The sequence below is a fragment of the Narcine bancroftii genome, chromosome 11 (genome assembly GCF_036971445.1).
Source record: "Narcine bancroftii isolate sNarBan1 chromosome 11, sNarBan1.hap1, whole genome shotgun sequence".
Taxonomy (NCBI): domain Eukaryota; kingdom Metazoa; phylum Chordata; class Chondrichthyes; order Torpediniformes; family Narcinidae; genus Narcine; species Narcine bancroftii.
Window position 1 is genome coordinate 18980788 of NC_091479.1, and position 22780 is coordinate 19003567.

Consider the following 22780-nt stretch of genomic DNA (forward strand, 5'->3'; position numbering starts at 1 on the left):
TTTTGGTCACTGTTCTACAGGAAAGATATTATCAAGCTGGAGAGAATGCAAAGATTTCCAAGGATGTTTCCAGGACTCGTGGGGGCTAAGCTATAAGGCGAGGCTGAGCAGGCTAGCACTTTATTCGTTGGAGTGCAGGAGGATGAGGGGTGAGATTATGGAGATATACAAAATTGTGAGCAGAATAGATCAGGTGAACAGAGACAGTCTTTTGCCCAGGGTAAGGTAAAAATCGGTAACCAGAAGATATAACTTCAAGGTGAAGGAGAAGAGATTTAACAGGAACTGGAGGGGTAACTTTCTGTTTTTACACACAGAATGTATGGAATGGGTAGCCAGGGGAGATGGTTGATGCAGGGATGTTGCAATTTTTAAGAAAAAAGTGGGTGGGACATTTGGTTGGCGTGGGCAACTTTTGCTGAAGAGCTTGTTTCCATGCAGTATGACTCAATTAAGGATTCAGAATTTTGTCAACACCTCAAAATAAAAGCCTACTCTGACTGACCTCTCAACATCAATTTATGGGAACATGAATCACAAGAAATCCCATCTTTCATAAACATGAGAAACGCAAGATGCACAATAGTTGGAGCATTTTTGCTTTAAAACATTCCTGCTAGAATACCAATTGCTGGCTACAGTGGGAGAGTTGGGAAGGCAGAGTTTTCAGGGGAAATCCCAGTTTCGCCATCAACTTCCTTGGACCAGTGCCAATACAATTCTGTAACAGCACTTCCAAATATGAAAATTAAAATTGATGTATGTTCCATATAAAAGTTCTCACTTGGTTTTACTCTAGTAATTGACACTTACAGCTGTGAACAAAAATTATGTCTTTGTGCTCCTGTTGAGTAAATGTTTGCGAGGATTCAATTATGGATGTCTGTATTAAAGAAGTGCATTAGATTGTACATCTGTATTCACTAGTAACTTCAGTATCACAGAAGATGGTGAAAGATTTAAATGTCCATAATTAGCCACTGACTGAAAGACCAAGTATCTGTCGCCTGCAAACAGTTTTGGCTCCTCTTCCATTTGTATTCCAACTAGGATATGCTTAACATGAAGTTTCAATTTTTGCTAAACAGAAATCATGGGACCACCTGCACAAGAGAAAACACCCACATTCCAAAAGATGAATAACTAATAATTCAAAAATTACAGGGAAATGTAACCTCCCTCTGATAATTACAGAGAAAAGACTGGCTTTAAGAAAATAAAGAGTACATTTTGATAATATTCTTGTCTGCATAGGGTAAACATTTCAGCATTATTTCTCAGAAGTGATACTGTACACAAATGGTATTTTCAATAGGTGTAAAAAGTGAAACTAGAAGTATAACAGAGGAAAAGTAAAACACGAAAATCTGGAAAGACCATGGTTGAAGTAAAACCACAATGCTGGAGAAACTCAGCTGGTCAAACAGTGTCCTTTATACAGTAGATGTAAAAAGTACATAACCAACGTTTCATGTTTGAGCCCTTCATTAAAGGTATAATATTAGTATAAAAGAAGAAATTGTTTAATTTTGTGTTTATAAATGCAAGTGGAAAACTGTAAATCAACGTCACCAGCAACTTTTTTCCCCCCAAGTATCCAAAATGGACATTGTAGTGTTGTTCACAACTTCAGCAGAAGTTTTGTCCAGCATTCTGAATACAGTAAAACCCCCAGAATTCAAACAACCGGCAGAAAAAAAATCAGCGAAAATAAATCGGTAAAAAATATGCAAGTTCAAAATTGGTGTGTCTCACCATTAGTTCACCAATCACGCATCAAGCAACCATAAAATTAACGTATCCGGCATCTACCAATCCCCATTGGTACCGGATACCAGGGATTTTACTGTAGTAAAGACACCACTATCACCTTAATTTCTCGACTGCTGTGCATTCTGGATGAAGACTTCTCTATTCCACAAAATCTTCTTTCACAAAAGCCAGATTTGATTTTAACCAAAACAGACAATGATTTAACCAAAAAAAACTGAAAGGATGCAACTTGCAAGATGAAGTGCCAGTAATTCTGGTCAAAGATTTCTTGAAACAGTATCTTTTCAGCGGTTTATAGATTATAGTTGAAAATAGGGTTGCCCAGTGTTCATTATTTGAGAGTACCCATAATTTCTATTATTTGAGTCTCTCCGTCAGAATCAAAGTATGCATTTTATACAGGATATTCTGACTTTCAAGTGTTCAACAATACTTCATATTATCAGTCATAAATCCTTAATTAATCGTATTTACCCCCAATGTCATGTCACTTGAAAGTCAGAATATCCTGTATAAAATGTATACTTTGATTTAACACTTAAATTGGATATCAGATTTTGAAAGAATAAACCAACATTGAGCAGGATGGATCTGACTAGCTGTTGACAATTTTACAGAGAAAAACTTAATCACATCTCAGATTTATATGCACTCAAGGTTTGGAAATGTGTACTCCGTTCAAGAAACAAACTAAAAAGGGATTTTACTTCACTTTCAAAATGATAATCTAACAAAAAATTTTATCCGCCAATAAAAAAGTTATCCAGACTTCCTTTCGCAACAGAATGTTTAGATGTACAGTATCAATTTTTAGAAAATGGTCAGTGCAGTCTTAGCTGTAAATTATAACCAGGTTCAATTAGCACCAAATTGGTACTGACAGGTAACCTGAACATCTTTCAACTTAGGAAATGTCATTCTACTTGCACCTTTTAAGTACAATAATGGATTTCCATCATTCTGTTTCTATTTTCATCTTGTTTAATCAATGCATTCAAATATTCTTGCTTATTATTAAATACTCATCACCATTTAACACTCGTTATTTTCCTCCTGTGATGGATGTGATCAATAGTCTGCTTTACCTCTGCTTTTCTGTTCAATATTCAGCCATTTTAGTTCACATCTTTATTACAAATTGAAATATATTTTATTCAAATTTCAATTTAAAAAAACTTTTTCAAGGGTTATAAATGGGAGAATGTGGAAGAATGCAGTATTGAGAAACTTATAATACTGCAGATTCTTACAAACCTTTACCCATCCCAAGAGGCAGCTGCACTGGATATTGGATGAATACCACACTTTGTGATTAAGTTAGAAAACGGCAAGAAATCACAAGGTGGCAGTGCATGACCCAGCCTTAATCATTTCTTCTGTGGCTCATTATGCAAATCATGGAAGCCGATCTGTATAAACTAGATGCCTTATTTCCAATGGTTATTTATTTAAATGGCATTTGGGACATCCTGAAATCATGAAGCTTCCTTTTTTTCTTTCTGGTAGAACAAACAATATTTGAAGTGCTTCCCATATACTTCATGTGAAGGTATGATTTATCATCAAACTTTAATAAAATATCAAATTGCTAGATTTCCTGGATGAAACTAATTTTTCTATTCAATAAATAGGGTTACGATTTAAATTTAAACTTGCACTCACAGACAGCAAGTTTTCTTTTTCAAAAATAGTCATATCACTCTCTGTATATGACAATCACTTCACCACTTCATAATCATTTCAGGAGTTGACAGGAACAACTGACCACAGATCTCTAGACAGAAACAGTGGCAGTTAGCACAATGTGGTTACAGAGCCAGGAACCTGGGTTCAAATACGGCACTGTCTGTAATGAGTTTGTACATTCTCCCTGTATCTAGGTGGTTTTCCTCTGGGAGCTCCGGTTTCTTCCAACCCTTCAAGACATTTGGGGGGATGTAGGTCAGTTAATTGGGTGTATTTGGACAGCACGGGCTCGTAAGCCAGAAGGGCTTGTTACTGTATTGTATATCTAAATTTTTAAAACTAAATTAAACTGAAAAAAATCGCTGTTTTGAAACTGAAGAATTGGATGTTGAAATCTTTAATAAAAGTAACTTTATTGTATTTAAACTGAACTTTTATTGATAAAGCATCAAAATCATTTGACATTTTACTATTAATAGGAGTTGAAAGCTTGGAACTTTTAAGGTACACTTTCAACTTTAACAGCAACAAAGTTTTTTTGCAAAAATAGTCATATTTTATTCTCTGGAATATAATTCATGTATATAACAATCACAAGAGACAATCAGGAGACAACCAAATGGAGAACATATGTGATAAAGACTCATACCAACAACACTAACTTCTGGGCTAATGTCAAACATAAGAGCAAATTATTGTCACAAAGATAAATCACAGATTTGTATCTGCAATTACCTGCAGGTCAACTGGTCAACCTTTGTGATAGTGGGGGGGATCCACCACAGGGAAATTTACCAAATAACCCTCCCTGAGTATACCATCCATCCATCTCTCAACAGTGTGCAGCACACTGAAAAAGATATGGTCAATATTGAGAAAGCTGTTCTTAAAATAAAATTTCTAACATGTATAATCATTTAAAGAAACATTTAAAAAACTGCAAACCATAGAACCTGGAGGGACTCAGCAGGTCAGGGAACATCTAAGGAGAGAAACGGACAATCAATGTTTAGGGTTGGCATCCTTTATAGAGATTAAACTAGAAAGTAAGATTGTATGAAATGATAGAGATTTGGGGTGGGGGGGAAAGAGGTACCACATAAATAAAGGTGAAGAGGCATGTAGGGGAGGGGAAGGGTTGAGAGAAGAATGAGAACATGTAGAAGACAAATGGAAAAAGTGGAATTGGATCGAGTTGGAGGCTGCCTGAAATTGGAACTTTCAATGTTCATGCCATTGGAAAATGATATGCTATTCCTCAAGTTTACATTTAGCTTCACCCTGGCAATGGCCAAGGACAGACATTCTATGTGGGAATGGGGAGAGGAATTAAAATGGCTGGTAAACGATAGTTCTAACTTCACCCAAGGACAGAGCACAGATGCTCGGCAAATAGCCACAAACTCAGATATCCAGTAACATCTTTTATAACAAGTTGATACGAATTCCATTATCAGTCAGCAATTAGTTATTTTTTTTAATTAACTTAGACATACAGATTTGCAACAGCCCCAGTCTATGCCGCCCAAATTACACCCCATTAACCTACACCCTGGTATGTTTTTAAAGGGTGGGAGGAAACTGAAGCCTCCAGAGAAAACCCATGCAGACACGGGAAGAACATATAAACTCCTTACAGACAGCGTGGGATTTGAACCAAAGTCTGGACCCAAAGACTGGCGCATAAAGGCATTGCGCTAAACACTATGCACAAAAAACAAGTTATTATCCAAGAATCTAAAATATGTTGCAGAAATGTGCAAAATTCCACAATTTCACATATCCTTTCACTAAAAGACAAAAATAAAAATTCTCAGCATGGGAGACCTGTTAGACCTTGGTTAGTCAGCTCAGGTCCATTTGGAGTTGCAACTAACACTGAAACCAGTGCAACTTAGTTTTCACTGCTCACAGTGAAACACCTCATTCCGTATTTATTGGCCAGCCTTCACCGGGAGGCTGCACTTGTCTTGCTAATGGTATAATATCCTCTAACACACACTATCATATTCTTGCAAACCATTGAATAAAGAAGATTATCCATAAATGAAATCGGTGCAGAATGGTTACCATCACTGGTAAACTTCCTTTCAAAACAATAGATGAATTTCAAGCTTTTGTTCAATGGATTGACAGGTTTGAAAGGAACTACAACACATTTTTAAAATCTTTTCTATAATTAGATGTATTATGAGCACAGACACCCAAATTACCATCAGAAAGAATAGTTAAAGCCAGTCGTTTCAGCCTTTATGTAAGACAAGTGCATCAAAGACAAGCCTTTTTAGATATTGTTCGATTTAATCTCGTCTTCTGGGCAACATCAACCTACCCATCAGAAAACTACTACAATATTGGAAAAAAAATGTAAATTGCAATGGATCTTGATTCCCCCTTCTCAAATAATCCCCAATACTATCATTTCATTTTCACTGACAAGAGTGGAAACAAAATAAAGGAGCCCAAAGTTAAATGTCTTATGGAAAATAATGTTAAGAAAAGTAAAGTGGAATTGATATGGGACCACAATGAATTATCACCCTAATTTACTGGTAGTTGTAAAGAATGAGTGAAGTATGGAGACCATCAGAAAGTCATTTATGGAAAACAATTGAGATATTCCTTGAATATAAAATGCAAGTGATTTGCAGAAGGTTATTGTGTGGAAAAGGAAGTAGTGGTAAACTCAAAACCTGGCACTTTAGACTAGGAGTGTGAACGCTATCAGGAAACTCATTGCTAAGCCAGTCATAGATTCAGCAGATGTGTAGAGCAAGAATGGTGAAGTTACTTCAAACTTAAGCAACTGAACAGCAAATCAGTCAAGTTGCAAACTTAAATTGTCTTGGTTATCTAAGCCATGCCCAATGGAACTCCCATACACTTGTTAGGTCCAGAGCAGGCTTTGAAAAATATTATGTCCTTGAACTTGAGTAAACTCTTTATTAATAAATTTTAAATATCTCTGCCACATGAGGTAGGGCTGCATGGTTTGCATAGCAGTTAGTGCAACACCTTTAAAGCACAAGTGATTGGGACCGGATCTGGGTTCGAATTCCATGCCGACTGTAAGGAGTTTGGATGTCCTCCCCGTGTCTGCATGGGTTTTTTTCCATGGGTTCCAGCTTCCTCCCACCCTTCAAAAATGTACCGGGGTGTAGGTTAATGGGGTGTAAATTGGTCGAATTGGCATGTGACATGTATAGGATAGATGGACTGTATTGACGACCAGAAAAGTCAAAGATACGTAAGTTAACTTTGTAAAAAGTAACTGATCAAAACAGAAATGGAATTCTAATAATGGAACTCCCATGACTTCCAACAATATTGTTACTAACCATAGTTGGATATCAGGCAGATTAGAGCCTGACCCATTAAAGAATTGAATATCACCCTTGGGTGCACATTTCCCTCACACTATGTGAAAAAAAGAATCAGCCTCCAGCCTCTCCAACTCAACCGACTGTGGGTACAAGTTCCTAAAGCCACCCATCCATTATCACAGCGTTTGCAGAGGAGAAACATGAACATGTAAACTGCAGATGCCTTCTGAGGAATTTCTGTTGTCCACCCAAGAACATCAGCTCATTGGAGAGCTAATATTGTTACCTGCAGCGATACCAAAATCAGGATACTTTAGTAACTCTTCAATACAAATGTAAAGTTGCTGAACTTTTGTACCATTATCCTCTTGGATAATATTTTCCAGATACATTTTCTAGCTGAGTTGCTAAACAGGACTGATTTATTACAAAAGATCAGATCAGATCAGCAATACCCCTGAGCGTAAAGCCCTCCAAAAGGTAGTGGGCACAGCCAAGGACATCACAGACAAAACTCTCCCCAGTATTGAGTACATCTACAGGGAACACTACCATAGGAGGGCAGCAGACCCACCCCACCCAGCACATGTTCTGTTCTCGCTGCTGCCATCAGGAAAGAGGTGTAGGTGCCACAAGACTCGTACCACTAGGTTCAGGAACAGCTGCTACCCCTCCATCATCAGACTCCTCAACGACAAACTCAATCAGAGACTCATTTAAGGACTCTTACTTGTGCACTTTATTGATTTTCTTTTGTTCTCTCTGTATTGCACAGTTATTTTGTTTACATTTGTTATCTGTTTACAGTTCTTTTATTTATTTACATTTTCAACCGCATATGGTTTACTTTTTGCATTCCAATTAGTGGTAATTCTGCCGTGCCGACAGGTAAAAGAAATCTATAGGTTTTATGTCATGCCATGTATATACTCTAACAATAAATCTGAAATCTGACTACATAAAAGATATTTTATGATTTCAGTCCATGGACCCCCCCCCCCCCCGTTAAATGTGCTGTAGCCCCTGGAAGGGGGGTGATGGGTAGGGCCCCCATTGAGAATGGCTGCTCTAATGAATAACTTTGTACATTACTCTGTTAAATGATATATTTAAATTAAAAACTACTATTAAATTAAATCCCTGTCAAAATGTGTCTCCCCACTATCGTGGCTTAGCACCTAGCCACTTTAATTCAATGTGGCAATGGATGCACAGGAATACAAGTAACGTTACCAGCTAAAACAAAATCGACCCTCTTCTGGTTTATGCCAGACTGATTAACTTATTATGTTATAAAGCAATTTTAATTAGCCACAACATTCCAATGCAACAGATCACACTTACCGTATTTGATGCCATACAAGAACAACTCCTCCACCCCGCCAAAAAAGGCTCGAAAATATCCCCCAGGTCATGTATGCAAAGTTGAAATTCAGATGATAATAGTGAGTAATGCATAGTGAACATCATCGCTCATGGCTCATCACTGCCATCTATCGTTGAGGACTAGTGACGGGCTGTCGGGAGGGGAGTGGGGTGGTGGGATCAGGGTGGGGGCTGGAGGCGGCCTGTCAGGGGACTCTCCCAGCGGCCCTCTGTCAGTTCCTGCACTGCTCCCACTGCCCCACTCCCCCACCCCGGGAGTGAGAAGAGCAGTGGGACCAACGCGGGTAATGACAGCGGGCTGCCAGATGAGAGTAGGCAATCAGTCCAGCGCAGGGACTGACTGCGGGCCACCAGGAGAGAGCAGGCAGTGGGACCAGCGCAGCATTGCGTTTTTATAAAATGTTTTCTGCAAAAGCTAAGGTGTTTTCTCCTGTAAATTACAGCAGTATTATTTTTTTTTAAAGATTTTTCCTGTTCTAGTTGCATGTTTTCTCCAAGCTTTTTTCTGCTATACTGTAGCTACATAGTTTAATAAGATTAAATGTTTACCCATAAATAAACTAAAATAAAAATTCTTAATTTTCCCTGTTGAAACGGGGGGGGGGTCTTATATGCCGTCAAATATGGTAACTAATCTTGAGGCTAAAAGAATCTGTTGGAAGAACTCAACAATCGAGCAGGGAGAAAAAGAATGGACATTTTGGGTCAGAACTCTTCTTCATGACCAAAAGTGCAGAGTAGAGATAGCAAGTATAGGTGGACAATGTGGGAGACTGGACAGGAGCAAGGAGAGGATTGGTGAACCAGGGAAGGTGAAGGATGACAGACAGATAGGGATGTGGAGGGAATTGATTGGAATGTGACAGACAAAAGGAGAGAGAGGGAGAAGCAGGAGGAAAAAACAACTAAAGAAGATCAGGAAAAAGTGAAGTATGAGATAGCCAAAGTGAGATAAGTGGAGACAAAGGCTGTCAGTGCTGGAGTCAGAAAACAGTGATATAATTGAAACTATCAGGAGAGAGGTGAAGGCAAATTCAACCAGATGGAACCGAAAGGGAGGAGGTGGGGAAACCCTGTTGTTAAAATATGAGTGGAAGAGGATGGAACCAGAGGAGGAGGGAGATAAACACAGCTGGACAAAAATCGGGAGTGAAGGGGGAAGAATGGAAGTAGCTTTGAAGAAGAGAGGGGGAACATTACCTGAAATTGGAAAATTCAATGTTCATACCATTGGGCTGTGGACTGCCCAAGCGGAATATGACGTGTTGTTCCTCTAGCTTACTTTGGGCTTCACTCTGGTAGTGGAGAAAGCCAAGGATGGACAGGCCGATGCTGGAGCTAATCTGGAGGTTGGAAAGAAAGCAAGTTACCGAGCTATTTCAGATAATCCAGCTAACTCCAACATCTTAATATTTTACTTCCTCTACGAGGAAAATATTTTGATCTAAAACCATTCTATCAACCTTCGGAATGTTCATAGTTTCTACTGATTTGCTCCCTTATCCTTTTCTTTCCCAAAAAGCCCAGCCTATTCAATATTTCCAGAGAGTAGTAACCCATCAGTTCTGGATTTAATGTTGTAAACCTTTTCCTACATGTCTCCAGTGTTTCTTTGCACGGTATATAAGTGTGCCGTTTTGAGTTTTGTGTGCCTGATGGAGATGTGGGGGGGCTGGTAGTCATGGTGGGGAGCTGGCTGATGGAGGACCTCAGTTTTCTTCAGGCTGACTTCCAGGCCAAACATTTTGGCAGTTTCCGCAAAGCAGGACGTCAAGCGCTGAAGAGCTGGCTCTGAATGGGCAACTAAAGCGGCATCATCTGCAAAGAGTAGTTCACGGACAAGTTTCTCTTGTGTCTTGGTGTGAGCTTGCAGGCGCCTCAGATTGAAGAGACTGCCATCCGTGCGGTACCGGATGTAAACAGCGTCTTCATTGTTGGGGTCTTTCATGGCTTGGTTCAGCATCATGCTGAAGAAGATTGAAAAGAGTCAACCAGTCAAAACGGTCAACCAGTTTACCTATCTCGGCTGCACCATTTCATCAGATGCAAGGATCGACAATGAGATAGACAACAGACTCGCCAAGGCAAATAGCGCCTTTGGAAGACTACACAAAAGAGTCTGGAAAAACAACCAACTGAAAAACCTCACAAAGATAAGCGTATACAGAGCCGTTGTCATACCCACACTCCTGTTCGGCTCCGAATCATGGGTCCTCTACCGGCACCACCTACGGCTCCTAGAACGCTTCCACCAGCGTTGTCTCCGCTCCATCCTCAACATCCATTGGAGCGCTTACACCCCTAACGTCGAAGTACTCGAGATGGCAGAGGTCGACAGCATCGAGTCCACGCTGCTGAAGATCCAGCTGCGCTGGATGGGTCACGTCTCCAGAATGGAGGACCATCGCCTTCCCAAGATCGTGTTATATGGCGAGCTCTCCACTGGCCACCGTGACAGAGGTGCACCAAAGAAAAGGTACAAGGACTGCCTAAAGAAATCTCTTGGTGCCTGCTACATTGACCACCGCCAGTGGGCTGATAACGCCTCAAACCGTGCATCTTGGCGCCTCACAGTTTGGCGGGCAGCAACCTCCTTTGAAGAAGACCGCAGAGCCCACCTCACTGACAAAAGGCAAAGGAGGAAAAACCCAACACCCAACCCCAACCAACCAATTTTCCTTGCAACCGCTGCAATCGTGTCTGCCTGTCCCGCATCGGACTTGTCAGCCACAAACGAGCCTGCAGCTGACGTGGACTTTTTACCCCCTCCATAAATCTTCGTCCGCGAAGCCAAGCCAAAGAAGATATAAGTGTGCACAGTATTACCTCTGTATGGTCTAACTCATAATTTAAACAACTTTAACAAGATACAGTAAAACCCCTGGTATCCGGCACCTGTGGGGATTGGTAGATGCGGAATGAGTTTATTTTCCAGATGCTTGAGACTTGCTCTTACAATACTAAACTAATACACCTGCATTAAGAATAAACACTTTAAAAGACAAAAATACTCCACTGTACTTGAACTGAACAAACTTCACCTGCATGAATATATAAAGCATTTTACTTTATTTTCAGGCACATGCTTTGAAAACTTTTAAACATCGCTGCAACTGCAGGTTCATCCCCCTCCACGAGGCTGCCCAAAAAACACAACATTATAGATAATTAATCCCCCACCCCAGGACAAGGACCAGGACAACTCTTACTAAGCAAGGATAAGGAGACATTTTAAGAGAGTCACCCCAATGGTGAGCAACATCAACCAACTCTTCATCCTGGGCGAGGCCATTGTTGTTTCACACAACTTTATTCAAACAGCGGCGACATGCAAAGCCTGACCAAAGCGCTTCACCGACTGTATATTTTCTTTCTATCTTCACTAAAGGTTTATATGTTACTTCAGAGAAGATTCACTTTTACAATTTTAAACTTGTGTCTTTTTCTACTTATTATTTTATTCTTATTAAGTTTAATTTTTTTAATTCATTTTCCTCAATTGATTGAATTACAGATAATAGGGCTTTTACTTTTCAATTCAATATGTCCAGAAATTAGGCTATTGCTTAGAGATTTTTAATGTTAAATAAGCTACAAAAGACGTGAAAAATACAACAAAAGAAACACCATAAAGAGGATTTCAAACTCAGTAATCAAGTTCAACAGATCACATTGCCTCCCAAACAATCACATTAAAAAAAATACAAGGTTGTTCAAATTCAGTTTGCCGCTTGCTGAGGCTGGGGTATATTGGTGAACAGCATGAAAACAACCCTCTCGACATGGCAGAAAATACACTCCTGGGTCAAAGTCATTAACATTCTGACAGAAAGTTAATTTTTAAAACTTGATGCAGATGATCTTAATATCTTTGTATTTCTTACAATATGAAAAACTGCAATACAATCAATTATCGTTCCAATCGCTACCTTCAAGTGATCAATCAAAAATTGACACTCAATTGAGAACCAGCACAGAAATTTTGCTAACTGCGGTCCAAAAAAACTGGCTGTATTACTTTTGGGATAACTACCAAAATACACGGACACATAACAAAGTACTGTAGGAGCCTGCACATGGAGATGCGGACCTACCCACAAAATGGCCGACGAATACGGCGATCGCGCAGACCTGGGAATGACACCAGCCCTTGTCCCAGGTGATCTCCCGCACGGCAGAAGATGGGGAACTGTGATGGGATCGCCGGCCAATCCCAGGCCAGCGCTCCGATGATGTGGGACCTGATGTCAGTGCCTGGGGCCCATATAAGTGCGACAGCCAGTGCAATAAACCAGTCTCACCTTTAAGGCTTTGGTGTGTGTGTCATTTTTCTCCCCACTCACATATTACAAACACTACACTGGTGACCGGCAGTTGGACTCGAAGATGACGGATCAAGCGAAGCCAGTTGTCTCACTCAGATTCCGAACATTTTGTGTGTCACAATCACATGTGTGGTTTAAGCAGGCCGAGGCTCAGTTCCAGCTTCAACACATCGCCGACGACAACACCCGCTACTCTTACGTCGTGAACTCTCTCAATCAAGACACAGCGGCAAGGCTGGAAAAAACTTCCTATGGCAGCCTCCGAAGCAAGGCAAATACACAGCCCTAAAAGAGCTGTAAACCCGCACTTCCAGAACTTTTCAGACTCTACTTCTGGGAAAAGCCAAGCTACCCTTCCCCCACCATGACTCTACAACGCTCTCAGACAACAAATTTGCTCATATCTCGACCATTTCAGATAATCGGAGTTGTACTGTATATACTTTTGTTACCTATAATGAATGGCTTTAGATGAGCTGATTGAACTACATTGTTCCAAGCAGCAACAAAATTAAATAACGATTACACAATTCCATAATAATATGCCGAGCAAAAGCATTTCCCCCGTTCATTACAAGGCAAGAAGTCTCTAGTACATTTCTCCTCAAAAGTTATTTCACAGTGTTTTATGGAATTACTCACTCAATGGCACCAAATTAAATACTTCCCTAATGACTCTCAACTAAATATGTCACGTTAGCAGAAATACATGCTATGATAATTGAGGCGATCGAACTGTATTAGTTGGGGAAAGGAGTGATTCAAGCCCCAAATTTTAAAAGCAGTTATAAACTGCTGTAGTTGGGTGACCAGAATTGCAAACAACATTCCAAGTGTGGATCAATTCACAGGTCTTACGAAGCTGGAAGAACACTTCTACGTATTTATACCTAAAATTTGCATGAAGGGACTCCAAATTCGCAAAAATATAGGATATTTATTTCACAAATTATATGTAATTTTCTTTAAAGGGATACGGTTGAATTTCTGCATTCCATCTTCCCATATCTAAATATGAGTCTTATTTCCAAGTCATTGCAATACATTTCCTTGCTACTGATAATGCTATTTTAACAAATTTCATTTGAGATATTGATAATTTCATCTTAGATCTTGTTCCTTCTATAACCCACAGCAGGAATAGATCCGGGTTTAATGGAAATGCCTCTAACTTGTTCTAAAAAGTTCCCTAAATCCACCCAAAAAGGTCTTACCTTGGGACATGACCAAGTTGAAGGCAAGAAAGTTCCTGTCTCTTCACCACACCCAAAACTTGATCTGATAAATCAGATTTCATTCTATTCAATTTTTTGTGGCGTCAAATCTAACTGATATAAAAAATTATACTGAACTAATCTATCTTACATTAAATAGTATTTGTCATACAATCTCGACAGAGATCCAACCATCTTTGTTCATCCATTGTAAAATTCAAATCCATTGAATTCAAATTCAAACTCCCATTTCTGTCTAGATTTATGCACTCCTTGTTTAATAGTTCCTGCTCGCAATAAAAGATACATTGCAGAAGTAAATTTCTTAGTATTTCCTCTCCTAATGAGAGTTTCCACCTCACTACAAATGAGCAACCCCATCTTTGGACCTAATTTTTCCCTTAAATATTCCTTTAGTTGAAAATAACAAAAAAAGAGTATTAATGGGTATTTCATACTTATTCCTCAGTGGCTCAAATGACATCAATTGGCCTTGTTCATAACAATCTTCAAAAGAGGTAAAGCTTTTAACAGATTGGAATGGGACATTTTGTTTAAGGTCTTGGATAAATTTGGGTTTGCTCAAACTTTTATAAATTGGGTTAAGGCATTATATAATAATCTCAAAGCTCAAGTAGTAACTAATGGACTGCTCCAATCCAAGTAAACAAGGGTGCCCACCCCATTATCCCCAGCTTTGTTTATATTAGCTATAGAGCCATTAGCAGAGGTAATTATGAGCAATTTGGAAATTAAGAGATTTAAGGTTGGTCCAAGAAGAACATAAAATTAGTTTATTTGAAGATGATGTTTTAATATATTTGACAGAACCTGAGACTTCTTTGTGAAAATTTTTGGAAGGCTATGGTAAGATTTCTGGTTATAAAATAAACTGGGATAAAAGCCACCTATATACTTAACCATACACTTCTTCAAATGCCCATTGTGACACTTTCAAGCTTAAACAGGAGAGGGATCGAGTAAATACTGTTGAATTGATCATCATGCACTTGTATACAATCACAATCTCATCTGTATATATTGCTCCAATTACATATAGAATGCACTGGTCAAACTCTTCCCCACCACTAACATTATATCTTTATAATATGAAGTTATATAAGGTTATATCTTTAATCATCCTCCATAACTGTCGTATTATCAGTGATTATTCTGATGGAAACTTTTTAAAAGTACAGAAGAGATTTACTAGGATGCTGCCTGCATTAGAGGTTACGACCTACAGGGAAAGTTTGGACTGTGACAGATTATGTTATATTTTATATTATGTGCGGATATGTTTTAAAAGATAAATTGTGGCCATGTTTTTAGTGTAGATCACATACCAACACTTCAAAACAGGTCTCATTTAAAATGCTAGAGCTCTGCTCAAGCTAGTCCAGGCTCCGGGTGCCTTTGCAAAAACTTTGAAGGATGCCTATAAGGACTTCACAAGTAGGTGAAGTCCTGTGTAATAATGGATTATTGTTTTGGAAAGCAACAGATGAACGAACTCGGAAGATCGGGACCGGACCCGCAGTCTGTCTGAGTGCAGTTGGCTGTTCTAAGCAGGTCATGTGGTTTTCTCTGTGTGTGTGAGAGAGAGAGAGAGAGAGAGAGAGAATTCAGTTCTACAGTTCAGCAGCAGCAGCTGGGACTGGAACAGGACAAGCTGACAAGCTTGTGGAAAACCCCATTTTGAAGACGGGTTGTGAGTTCTTAGTTCCAGCCTGGTCAAACCCCTTGTGGTCTATACAAGAGGAGAGGACTGGCTGTCTAATGTTTCACTTGAAATAAGGGAAACAAAAAGGAACTCTGTGGTGAAACTCTGAAAGAAAGAGGCTATCATCTGGAAAACCCTGATGGTGCAAGTTTCTTCAGCAAGACACTGAAGTGACTGATCATAAGGAATCAGTTGTGGGTGTCCAATGAGCAATAAATCTCTCTCTGAAAACTGACAAGAACCTTCCTGAGTGGTAACCATTTACCTTTCAAGCACCAAAGCCTGGTGAAGAATCATAAATATTAAATTCTGTGCACAGTATTAGAATTGCCGGATTCTGGTGAACTTGGAGGAGTGAGGTGAGATTGGACTGCGCTTAGAATTAGAAGAGGGTTCAATTAAATTAATAGAAATAAGTTTAAAGATCATTAAAAGCAGCTTTTGTTTAAGTCGCCATTTGTCTTGGTGGCTGCTGGGTTTTGGGGTCCTCTGGGCCCGTCACAGGACAAACTTGAGATTTTTTTCTTCGGAGTGCCAGAAGCTGGAAGGATATCGATAGAAGATCAAGAGAGGTATATATAAGATAAACAGCCAGAATATTTATCCAGGGTAAAATTGTCAATACTAAAAATGATGGATTTTTGCCCAACACTGTCGTTGGCCAGATAATAGGTGATGATTAGTCAGAATACAGGATGGACATTGAGAATCTGGCTGTGTAGTGTCCAAACAATGATCTTGCTCTCAGAGTTAGCAAGACCAAGGAACTTGCTATACACTTTAGGAAGGGAAGCTGAGGGACCACACATCAGTGTTTATTGACAGAACAGCGGTGAAGACAGTTAGTACCTTGAAGTTCCTGAGAATCCACATTCTGGAGGACCTCTCTCCGAGCAAGTACGGTGCCCTCCAAAATGCTTGGGAAAGACATTTTTTCCTCTATTTCCCCTGTGCTCCAGTTTTAAATCAGACAATTCACATGTGATTGAAGTGCACATTCCTGATTTTATTACGGATATTTGTCTACAGTTTGGTTTGACCATGTAGAAATTGCAGCATTTTTTCTGCATAGTCCCCTCTTTTCAAGGCACCATAATATTTAGGACATAGCAATGGTATATATATTAAAGTAATTGTGTTTAGTACTTTGTTGCATATCCCTTGCATGCAAGTCTGTAATTCATAGACATTATCAGGTACTTCTCTGGTGATGCTCTGCCAGGCCTTGACTGCAACCATGTTCAGTTTTTGCTTATTTCAGAAGCTTTTCCCCTTAAGTTTTCTCTTCAGCATATAGAAGGCATGCTCAATTGGATCCATACCAAATGTAGATTCAATAATTTTCCAATTTTTAGCTTTGGAAAAACTCCTTTGCCTATTTAACAATAGGTTTGGGACCAATGTCTTGCTGTAGGATAAACTGCCATCCAATGAGTTTGGAAGCACTTGCTAAAACTTGAGCAGATATTTCTGAACACCTCAGAATTCATTTTGCTCCTGCCATCAGCAGTTACATCATCAATGAAGATAAGTTCAACAGTATTGTGGCAGCCAGACATGCCCAAGCCAAAATATCCCCTCCGTGTTTCACAGATGAGGTGGTATGCTTCGGATCTTGGGCGGTTCCTTTACGCCTCCACACATTGCTTGTAACATCACTCTGATACAGGTTAATCTTGGACTCGTCTAGCCACAAGACTTTTTTTCAGAATTCTACAGGCTCTTTTAAATACTTTTTAGTAAACTGTAATCTAGCCGTCCTGTTTTTGTGACTAACTAGTGGTTTGCATCTTGCAGTGTAGCCTCTGTATCTCTATTCATGAAGTCTTCTGTGAATGGTAGCCATTGATACATTCACGTGTGCCTCCTGAAGAGTGTTTCTGATCTGTCGGAAAAGCGTTTTGGGCATTTTTCTTCATTATGATGAGAATTCTTTTGTCATCAGCAATGGACGTCTTCCTTGGGCGACCAATCCCTTTGCGATTATTGAGCTCACCAGTACACTCTTGCTTCTTATAATGTTCCAAACAGTTAATTTTAATAATCTTAATTTTTGGCCGCTATCTCTTATTCTTGTTTTTCAGCCTCATAATAGCTTTCATTGGCATGTTGAAAAATGGCAACTACAGACGCCAAAGGGTGTTTTTGTTCAATACTACCCTCACCATAAAGGACTACCAAAAGATCTGTCTGCACTATCGATCCATTTTTTCATTAACTGCAAGTATGAATATTTATTTGTCTACCTATCCTTTTTCAGTATTATGACATATTGTTCTAATTTATACCACTGTATATCTTGCATACCTGTATAGCTGCAGCAAGAAAGAATTTTACATTAAAGTCTCATCTCATCAGCCTAATTTTCAAGGAGCAGGGAGGGCACAATTAAAGGAGACATGCAAGACAAGGTATAGGGCCTGAAATGGGTCATCAGAGTTAGTGATGGAACCAGGTACAATATTAGTTCACATTTAATAATTCCATTCTACCCTGTCAACGGCTTTCTCTGCATCAAAAGCAACCGCCACTGTTGGAGTCTTCTTTCCTTGTACTGCAATGGATTAAGTTAATGAACTTAAGAGATACTGACCATTGTTTGTCTTTTCTTAATAAATCCAGTTTCGTCAAGTTTTACTATTTTTGGTACACAGACAGCCAATCTGTTTGCTCATAGTTTTGCTATTATCTGATTCCACCTGCATTGAATTCGCCCATCGTTATTGAATGAAGATCTACAGGGACCAATGCCTGAAGAGGGCGCACAAAATCAGTGAACCGGTGCGGACTCGAAAGGCCAACATGGCCTGTTTCCGCTCCGTAAATGGTTATATGATTATATGGTTATGAGGTTTCTATATAAATATGTAGGAAATAGACGTACATGTGTATACAGAAGAGGTTTTGTTTAATTTTCAGTGCAGACATTGTCGGGGTAAGGGCCTGTTCCTACTCTACTGTTCTATGTGGAACTTGGGCGAAGGTTCACCAAATTTACTCCTGGAATGGCAAGTTCATCATATGAGGGGATGTCATTCAATTCAGAGCCTTCATACGAACTCAATGTGTCAAGCAGCATCAATGGGATAAAAAGAATCGTCAATGTTTCAGGCCAAAACTCCTCATCAACCAGGGTCCCAATTCTGAAAGATTTTGTTCCATGATGTCAATGCAGTTCTGATGAAAGGTTCCAGCGTTAAACATCAAATTGTTTTTCCTCTCACTGATGTTGCTCAACCCATTTAGCTCCTCCAGCATCTCCAGAACCATCAATGTCTTGAATTTAGAGAAATGGGAGGTGACCTATGATGCCGGGAGAATGTTAGCTGGAGTACTTTAAGAGTCAATGCTATACTAAACAGATATGAAGTGTGTTGAATCTTTGGATATTGGAGACTCAGTCCCAGAGAAAATCCAAGAAAAAAAAAATTCCTTAACATCTAAACATCTACTGAAGGAAAGGGGGTGAGTGCAGGAATATGGCGCAGAAGTAAAAGATCAACCAAGATCTTAATGAATGGAACAGCAAACAAATGGCCTACAACTGCTTTTGGGTCTTGTCTTGCTCTGACTGCCTATCAAAGACAAAAGGAATATCTACATGATTCATCTTGTAATGGATGAACTCAAGGACAAACTTCTGATTGTCACAGATTTTAAAAATACTTTCAACATTAAGATGCTATGTTGTAACGTTATAAAACACTGATTAGACCACATCTGGGTTATTGCATGAAATTCTGGTTTTGGAATATGGTTTTGCTAGAGTGCAGAGAAAGTTTACCAGAATTATGTCTTGATTGGAGGACTTTAGTTATTGGGAGATATTGGATAGGGTGGGCATACTTTTCTTGAGGCAAAGGTGGCTGTGACCTGATCTAGATACATTTGAAACAGGAGATAGGGGAGATAGTCATGGAAGGATATGATAAACAAGAGGACCTCTATTTAAGGTAAGAAGGTTAAAAAAGTTTTAAAAGAGGATTTGAAGGGAAAGACACAGAGAGTGAGTGGGAATTCATTACTAGGTGGAAGAATCAAATACAATCACTATTGAGGCATTTAGACGTTCCGCACGCAATCTCTGTGTCGCAGGATGGCATAGGGACTGCCTCTGGCCAGCATGCGAAACGGTCAACCACAGTGAACAGGTACCTCATCCCCTGGCTGATTGGCAGTGGTCCTACAATGTCCACATAGATATGGTGGAATCTGTTTTCCGTAGGTGGGAAGGGTTGTAATGGTGCCTTGTTATGTCACTAGGTTTTGGCACATTGACATCGTATGCAGGTCTCTGCGGTGTAGTCCGTGCCATATGAAGCGATCTGGGATGAGGCAGACTGTTGATCTGAGGGAGGGGTGCGAAAGTTCATGTACTTGGTTGAACACCTGGCATCTCCAAACAGGGGGAAGGTTGGGCCTTGGGTGGCCAGAGGACATGTCGCAAAGGAGTAGTGGTCCTCTTGGTTTTGAGGCAAACTCCTGAATCTCAGTCCTGTGATGGCTGTGCAGTAGGCTGATCTGCCTATATCCTTGGCCTGGTCCTTGGCTAGTTGGGCCATGTCAATACCACCTGTAACCTCAGAGATTGTTGGGCGTGAGAGTGCTTCTGCTACTACATTGGACGTCCCTGCAACGTGTCAGATGTCTGTAGTAAATTCTGAGATATAGGAAAGGTGGCGTTGCCATCTGGCCGACTATGGGTCCAAGATCTTCCCCAATGCTTGCACCAGTGATTTGTGGTCTGTGTATACCCAGCCTTCTAGGATGTACCTAAAATAGCCAGGTTCAGAGCTAGCAGCTCTCGATCAAAACCGCTGTACATAAGTTTGGATGGTCTCAGGTGCTTGCTAAAAAAAAGCAAGCGTCTTCCATTGTTGATTGACCCGCTGCTGCAGTACTGTGCCAACCACTCTCTCAGAAGCGCCCGTCATCAATGACAGTCTGGATCGGGGTAAGTCAAGAAGGTGGTTTCAGATAGTGCTGTTTTGGCTGCACTGAAGGCTTGGAGTGCTTCAGTGACTCAGGCAAGAGTCTTCTCGCCCATTTTGATGAGGTTGAATAGCAGTTGCATGATGGCTGCTGCTCCTGGGAGGACACAATAGTAAAAGTTCACCATCCCTACAAATCCCTCCAGTCCCTTGAGGTTGGTTGGTTTTGGAAAACTACAGATGGCCTCTACCTTGTCGGCACTGGCACGGCTCCCGTGCTGGTGATACGATGTCCCAGGAAATCGATGATGTCCAAACCAAACTGGTATTTATCTGGGTTGATTGTTAACCCATGAGCCTGAAGCTTGGCAAAGAGCTGCCGAAGGTGTTCCCTGCGTGTTTCTGCATTGGACTGGTGATGAGAATATTGTCTAGATAGATGAATATTCCCTCCAGGTCCCAAGCCACCATGTCCATAAGGCGATCAAACATCTGGGCCACATTTTTTAGGTCAAAAGTCATACGTACAAATTTGAAAAGTCTGAATGGGGTGATGATGGCAGTCTTTGGGATCTGATTATATCCTTTAACCAAATCGACTTTAGAGAAGATCCGAGTTCCCTGGAGTTGAGCAGTGAAATCTTGCACATGTAGTCTTGAACTGTTGCATCATTTAACCACTGGTAGTCTCCACACGGGTGCCACCCTCCAGAGTTCTTGGAGACCATATGTAGTGGCGGGAAGCCCAAGGGCTGCTTGAGCGGCAGACGATACCCAACTCATCCATGGTTCTGGCCAGGAGGAGCTTGTCCTGGGGAAGTTGTCTTGCCCTCGCGTAAACTGGTGGCCGGTGATCTCCATGAAGTGCTGCACACCGTGTGCAGGTACCACGTTGTGGAAATTCGGAGCTAGCAGCGATGGGAGGTCAACCAGTAGGGAGGCATGGGCTCCCATTGGATGAAAATTTCATTTGCATACATTGATGGGAAAAACCTGGAAGGTTGCTGCATTCACTAGGTGCCATCTGGTCAAATCCACCAGTAGTTTGTTGGCCCGCAGAAAGTCTGCCCCAGGAGGAGCTCTCCCACGGAGGCGACTGTGCACTCCCATCAGAAAGCTGTGTCCTTGGTGTGGATAGTCATGAGTCGAGTTCCGTTGATGTGGATCGTAGAACCGTTGGCTGACTGTAAGGAGAAGCTTTGGGGTTGTTTCTCCGCTCGAAGAATATGGACGGTAAGAGGCTGATCTCAGCACCAGTGTCCACAAGGAACAGTGGCCCAGTCTTCAGGTCTTGTAGGTACAGGCCAAGGCCAATAACGAAGATTGGCTTGCTCGTTTACCAGCATCCGAGCGGGTGTGGATCTGGGGAAATTACGGAGCGGATCACAATGTCGGGCACTATGGCCCCATCGACGGTGATAGTAGCAGTAACCAGTAGCCTGTCGGGATGGTCGCTGCGCTGCGTCTGTGCGGCTCCCACGCCGAGGGACTGAGCAGTCCCTGCCAGTGTGGAAGCACCCACCGCACAAATAGGTTGGATATGGATTGAGTCCGGCTGAGGGGTTCGGAAAAGCATGTTTACAAAAAGAAATGATCAAATAATAAAATTATCTTCTAAAGATGGGAATCATACACCTCAATGTTAGGGTGCAGGGTTGAATGCTCTCCAAAGAACAAAACTGGAAAAGGGAAAAACACTCAGGAGACCAGGGACAGCAGACTAGACAATACAAACTGGGACACTGGGTCAACTCCAGTTACAGATACTATACTATCTGGAGAAAAACCATAGAAGTTCAATGTATCAGGATTTTGAAACAAAAGTGACATGATGGGGTGGAGTTTACAACGTAAAACATACATTTCAAATGAATTCTTATCCCAAATGCAAGAATACTTTTGATGAGTGTTGAATTTGATCACTTCAGCTAGACTATGAACATTTACCAAAGCAATTTAACCCAATATGTACAATAACTGGAACTTTTGTCCAGGTAATCAAATTACAGTACCTTCAAAGTCTCCTGCTCTTCCTCTCCAATTATCTTTTTTCACAGCTTCCTGGGTTTTCAAACACCAAATATATTTTTGCCATGTAGTCCTCAAGGCATATTCAAACATATTCATTCTTCATTGAAATAAACCATGCCATGACATGTTTATTTTGAATAATGTATCTTATTCTAATTTCAAATTGTGCAGAGGATAGTTCAGCTTCCTAAACTACTGTTTTTTTTTAGTTCTTAGTGGAACTATTTCTGACAGCAATATTATTCTACTGCCATAAAAAAAAGTGACACTTTTTTAAAACTATAACTGTATCTGGTAATACAACTCTCAATATCTGTCATGGTAAGGAAACAGTGTAACTGTAAAACTAAATGAACAAAATTTCAAAAAGTTAAAATGAAGGCGACTA

The 22780-nt window shown here is 40.4% G+C and overlaps 1 protein-coding gene across 9 annotated transcripts in view; it reads right to left on the reverse strand.

Moving 5' to 3' along the window:
• sin3aa (SIN3 transcription regulator family member Aa) overlaps positions 1 to 22780 on the reverse strand; it is a 127970-nt gene that overhangs the window by 65731 nt on the left and 39459 nt on the right. For 5 of the 9 annotated variants that reach the window (XM_069902793.1, XM_069902791.1, XM_069902792.1 and 2 more), the window contains one exon: positions 9369 to 9511. The exons of 1 other annotated variant lie outside the window; for it this stretch is intronic. The gene's annotated coding sequence lies outside the window, so the exon portion shown is untranslated. Of the gene's footprint in view, positions 1 to 4194; positions 4310 to 9368; positions 9512 to 22780 lie in introns of all 9 variants that reach the window. 3 more of the 9 variants (XM_069902796.1, XM_069902795.1, XM_069902797.1) reach the window with 3 other exon arrangements.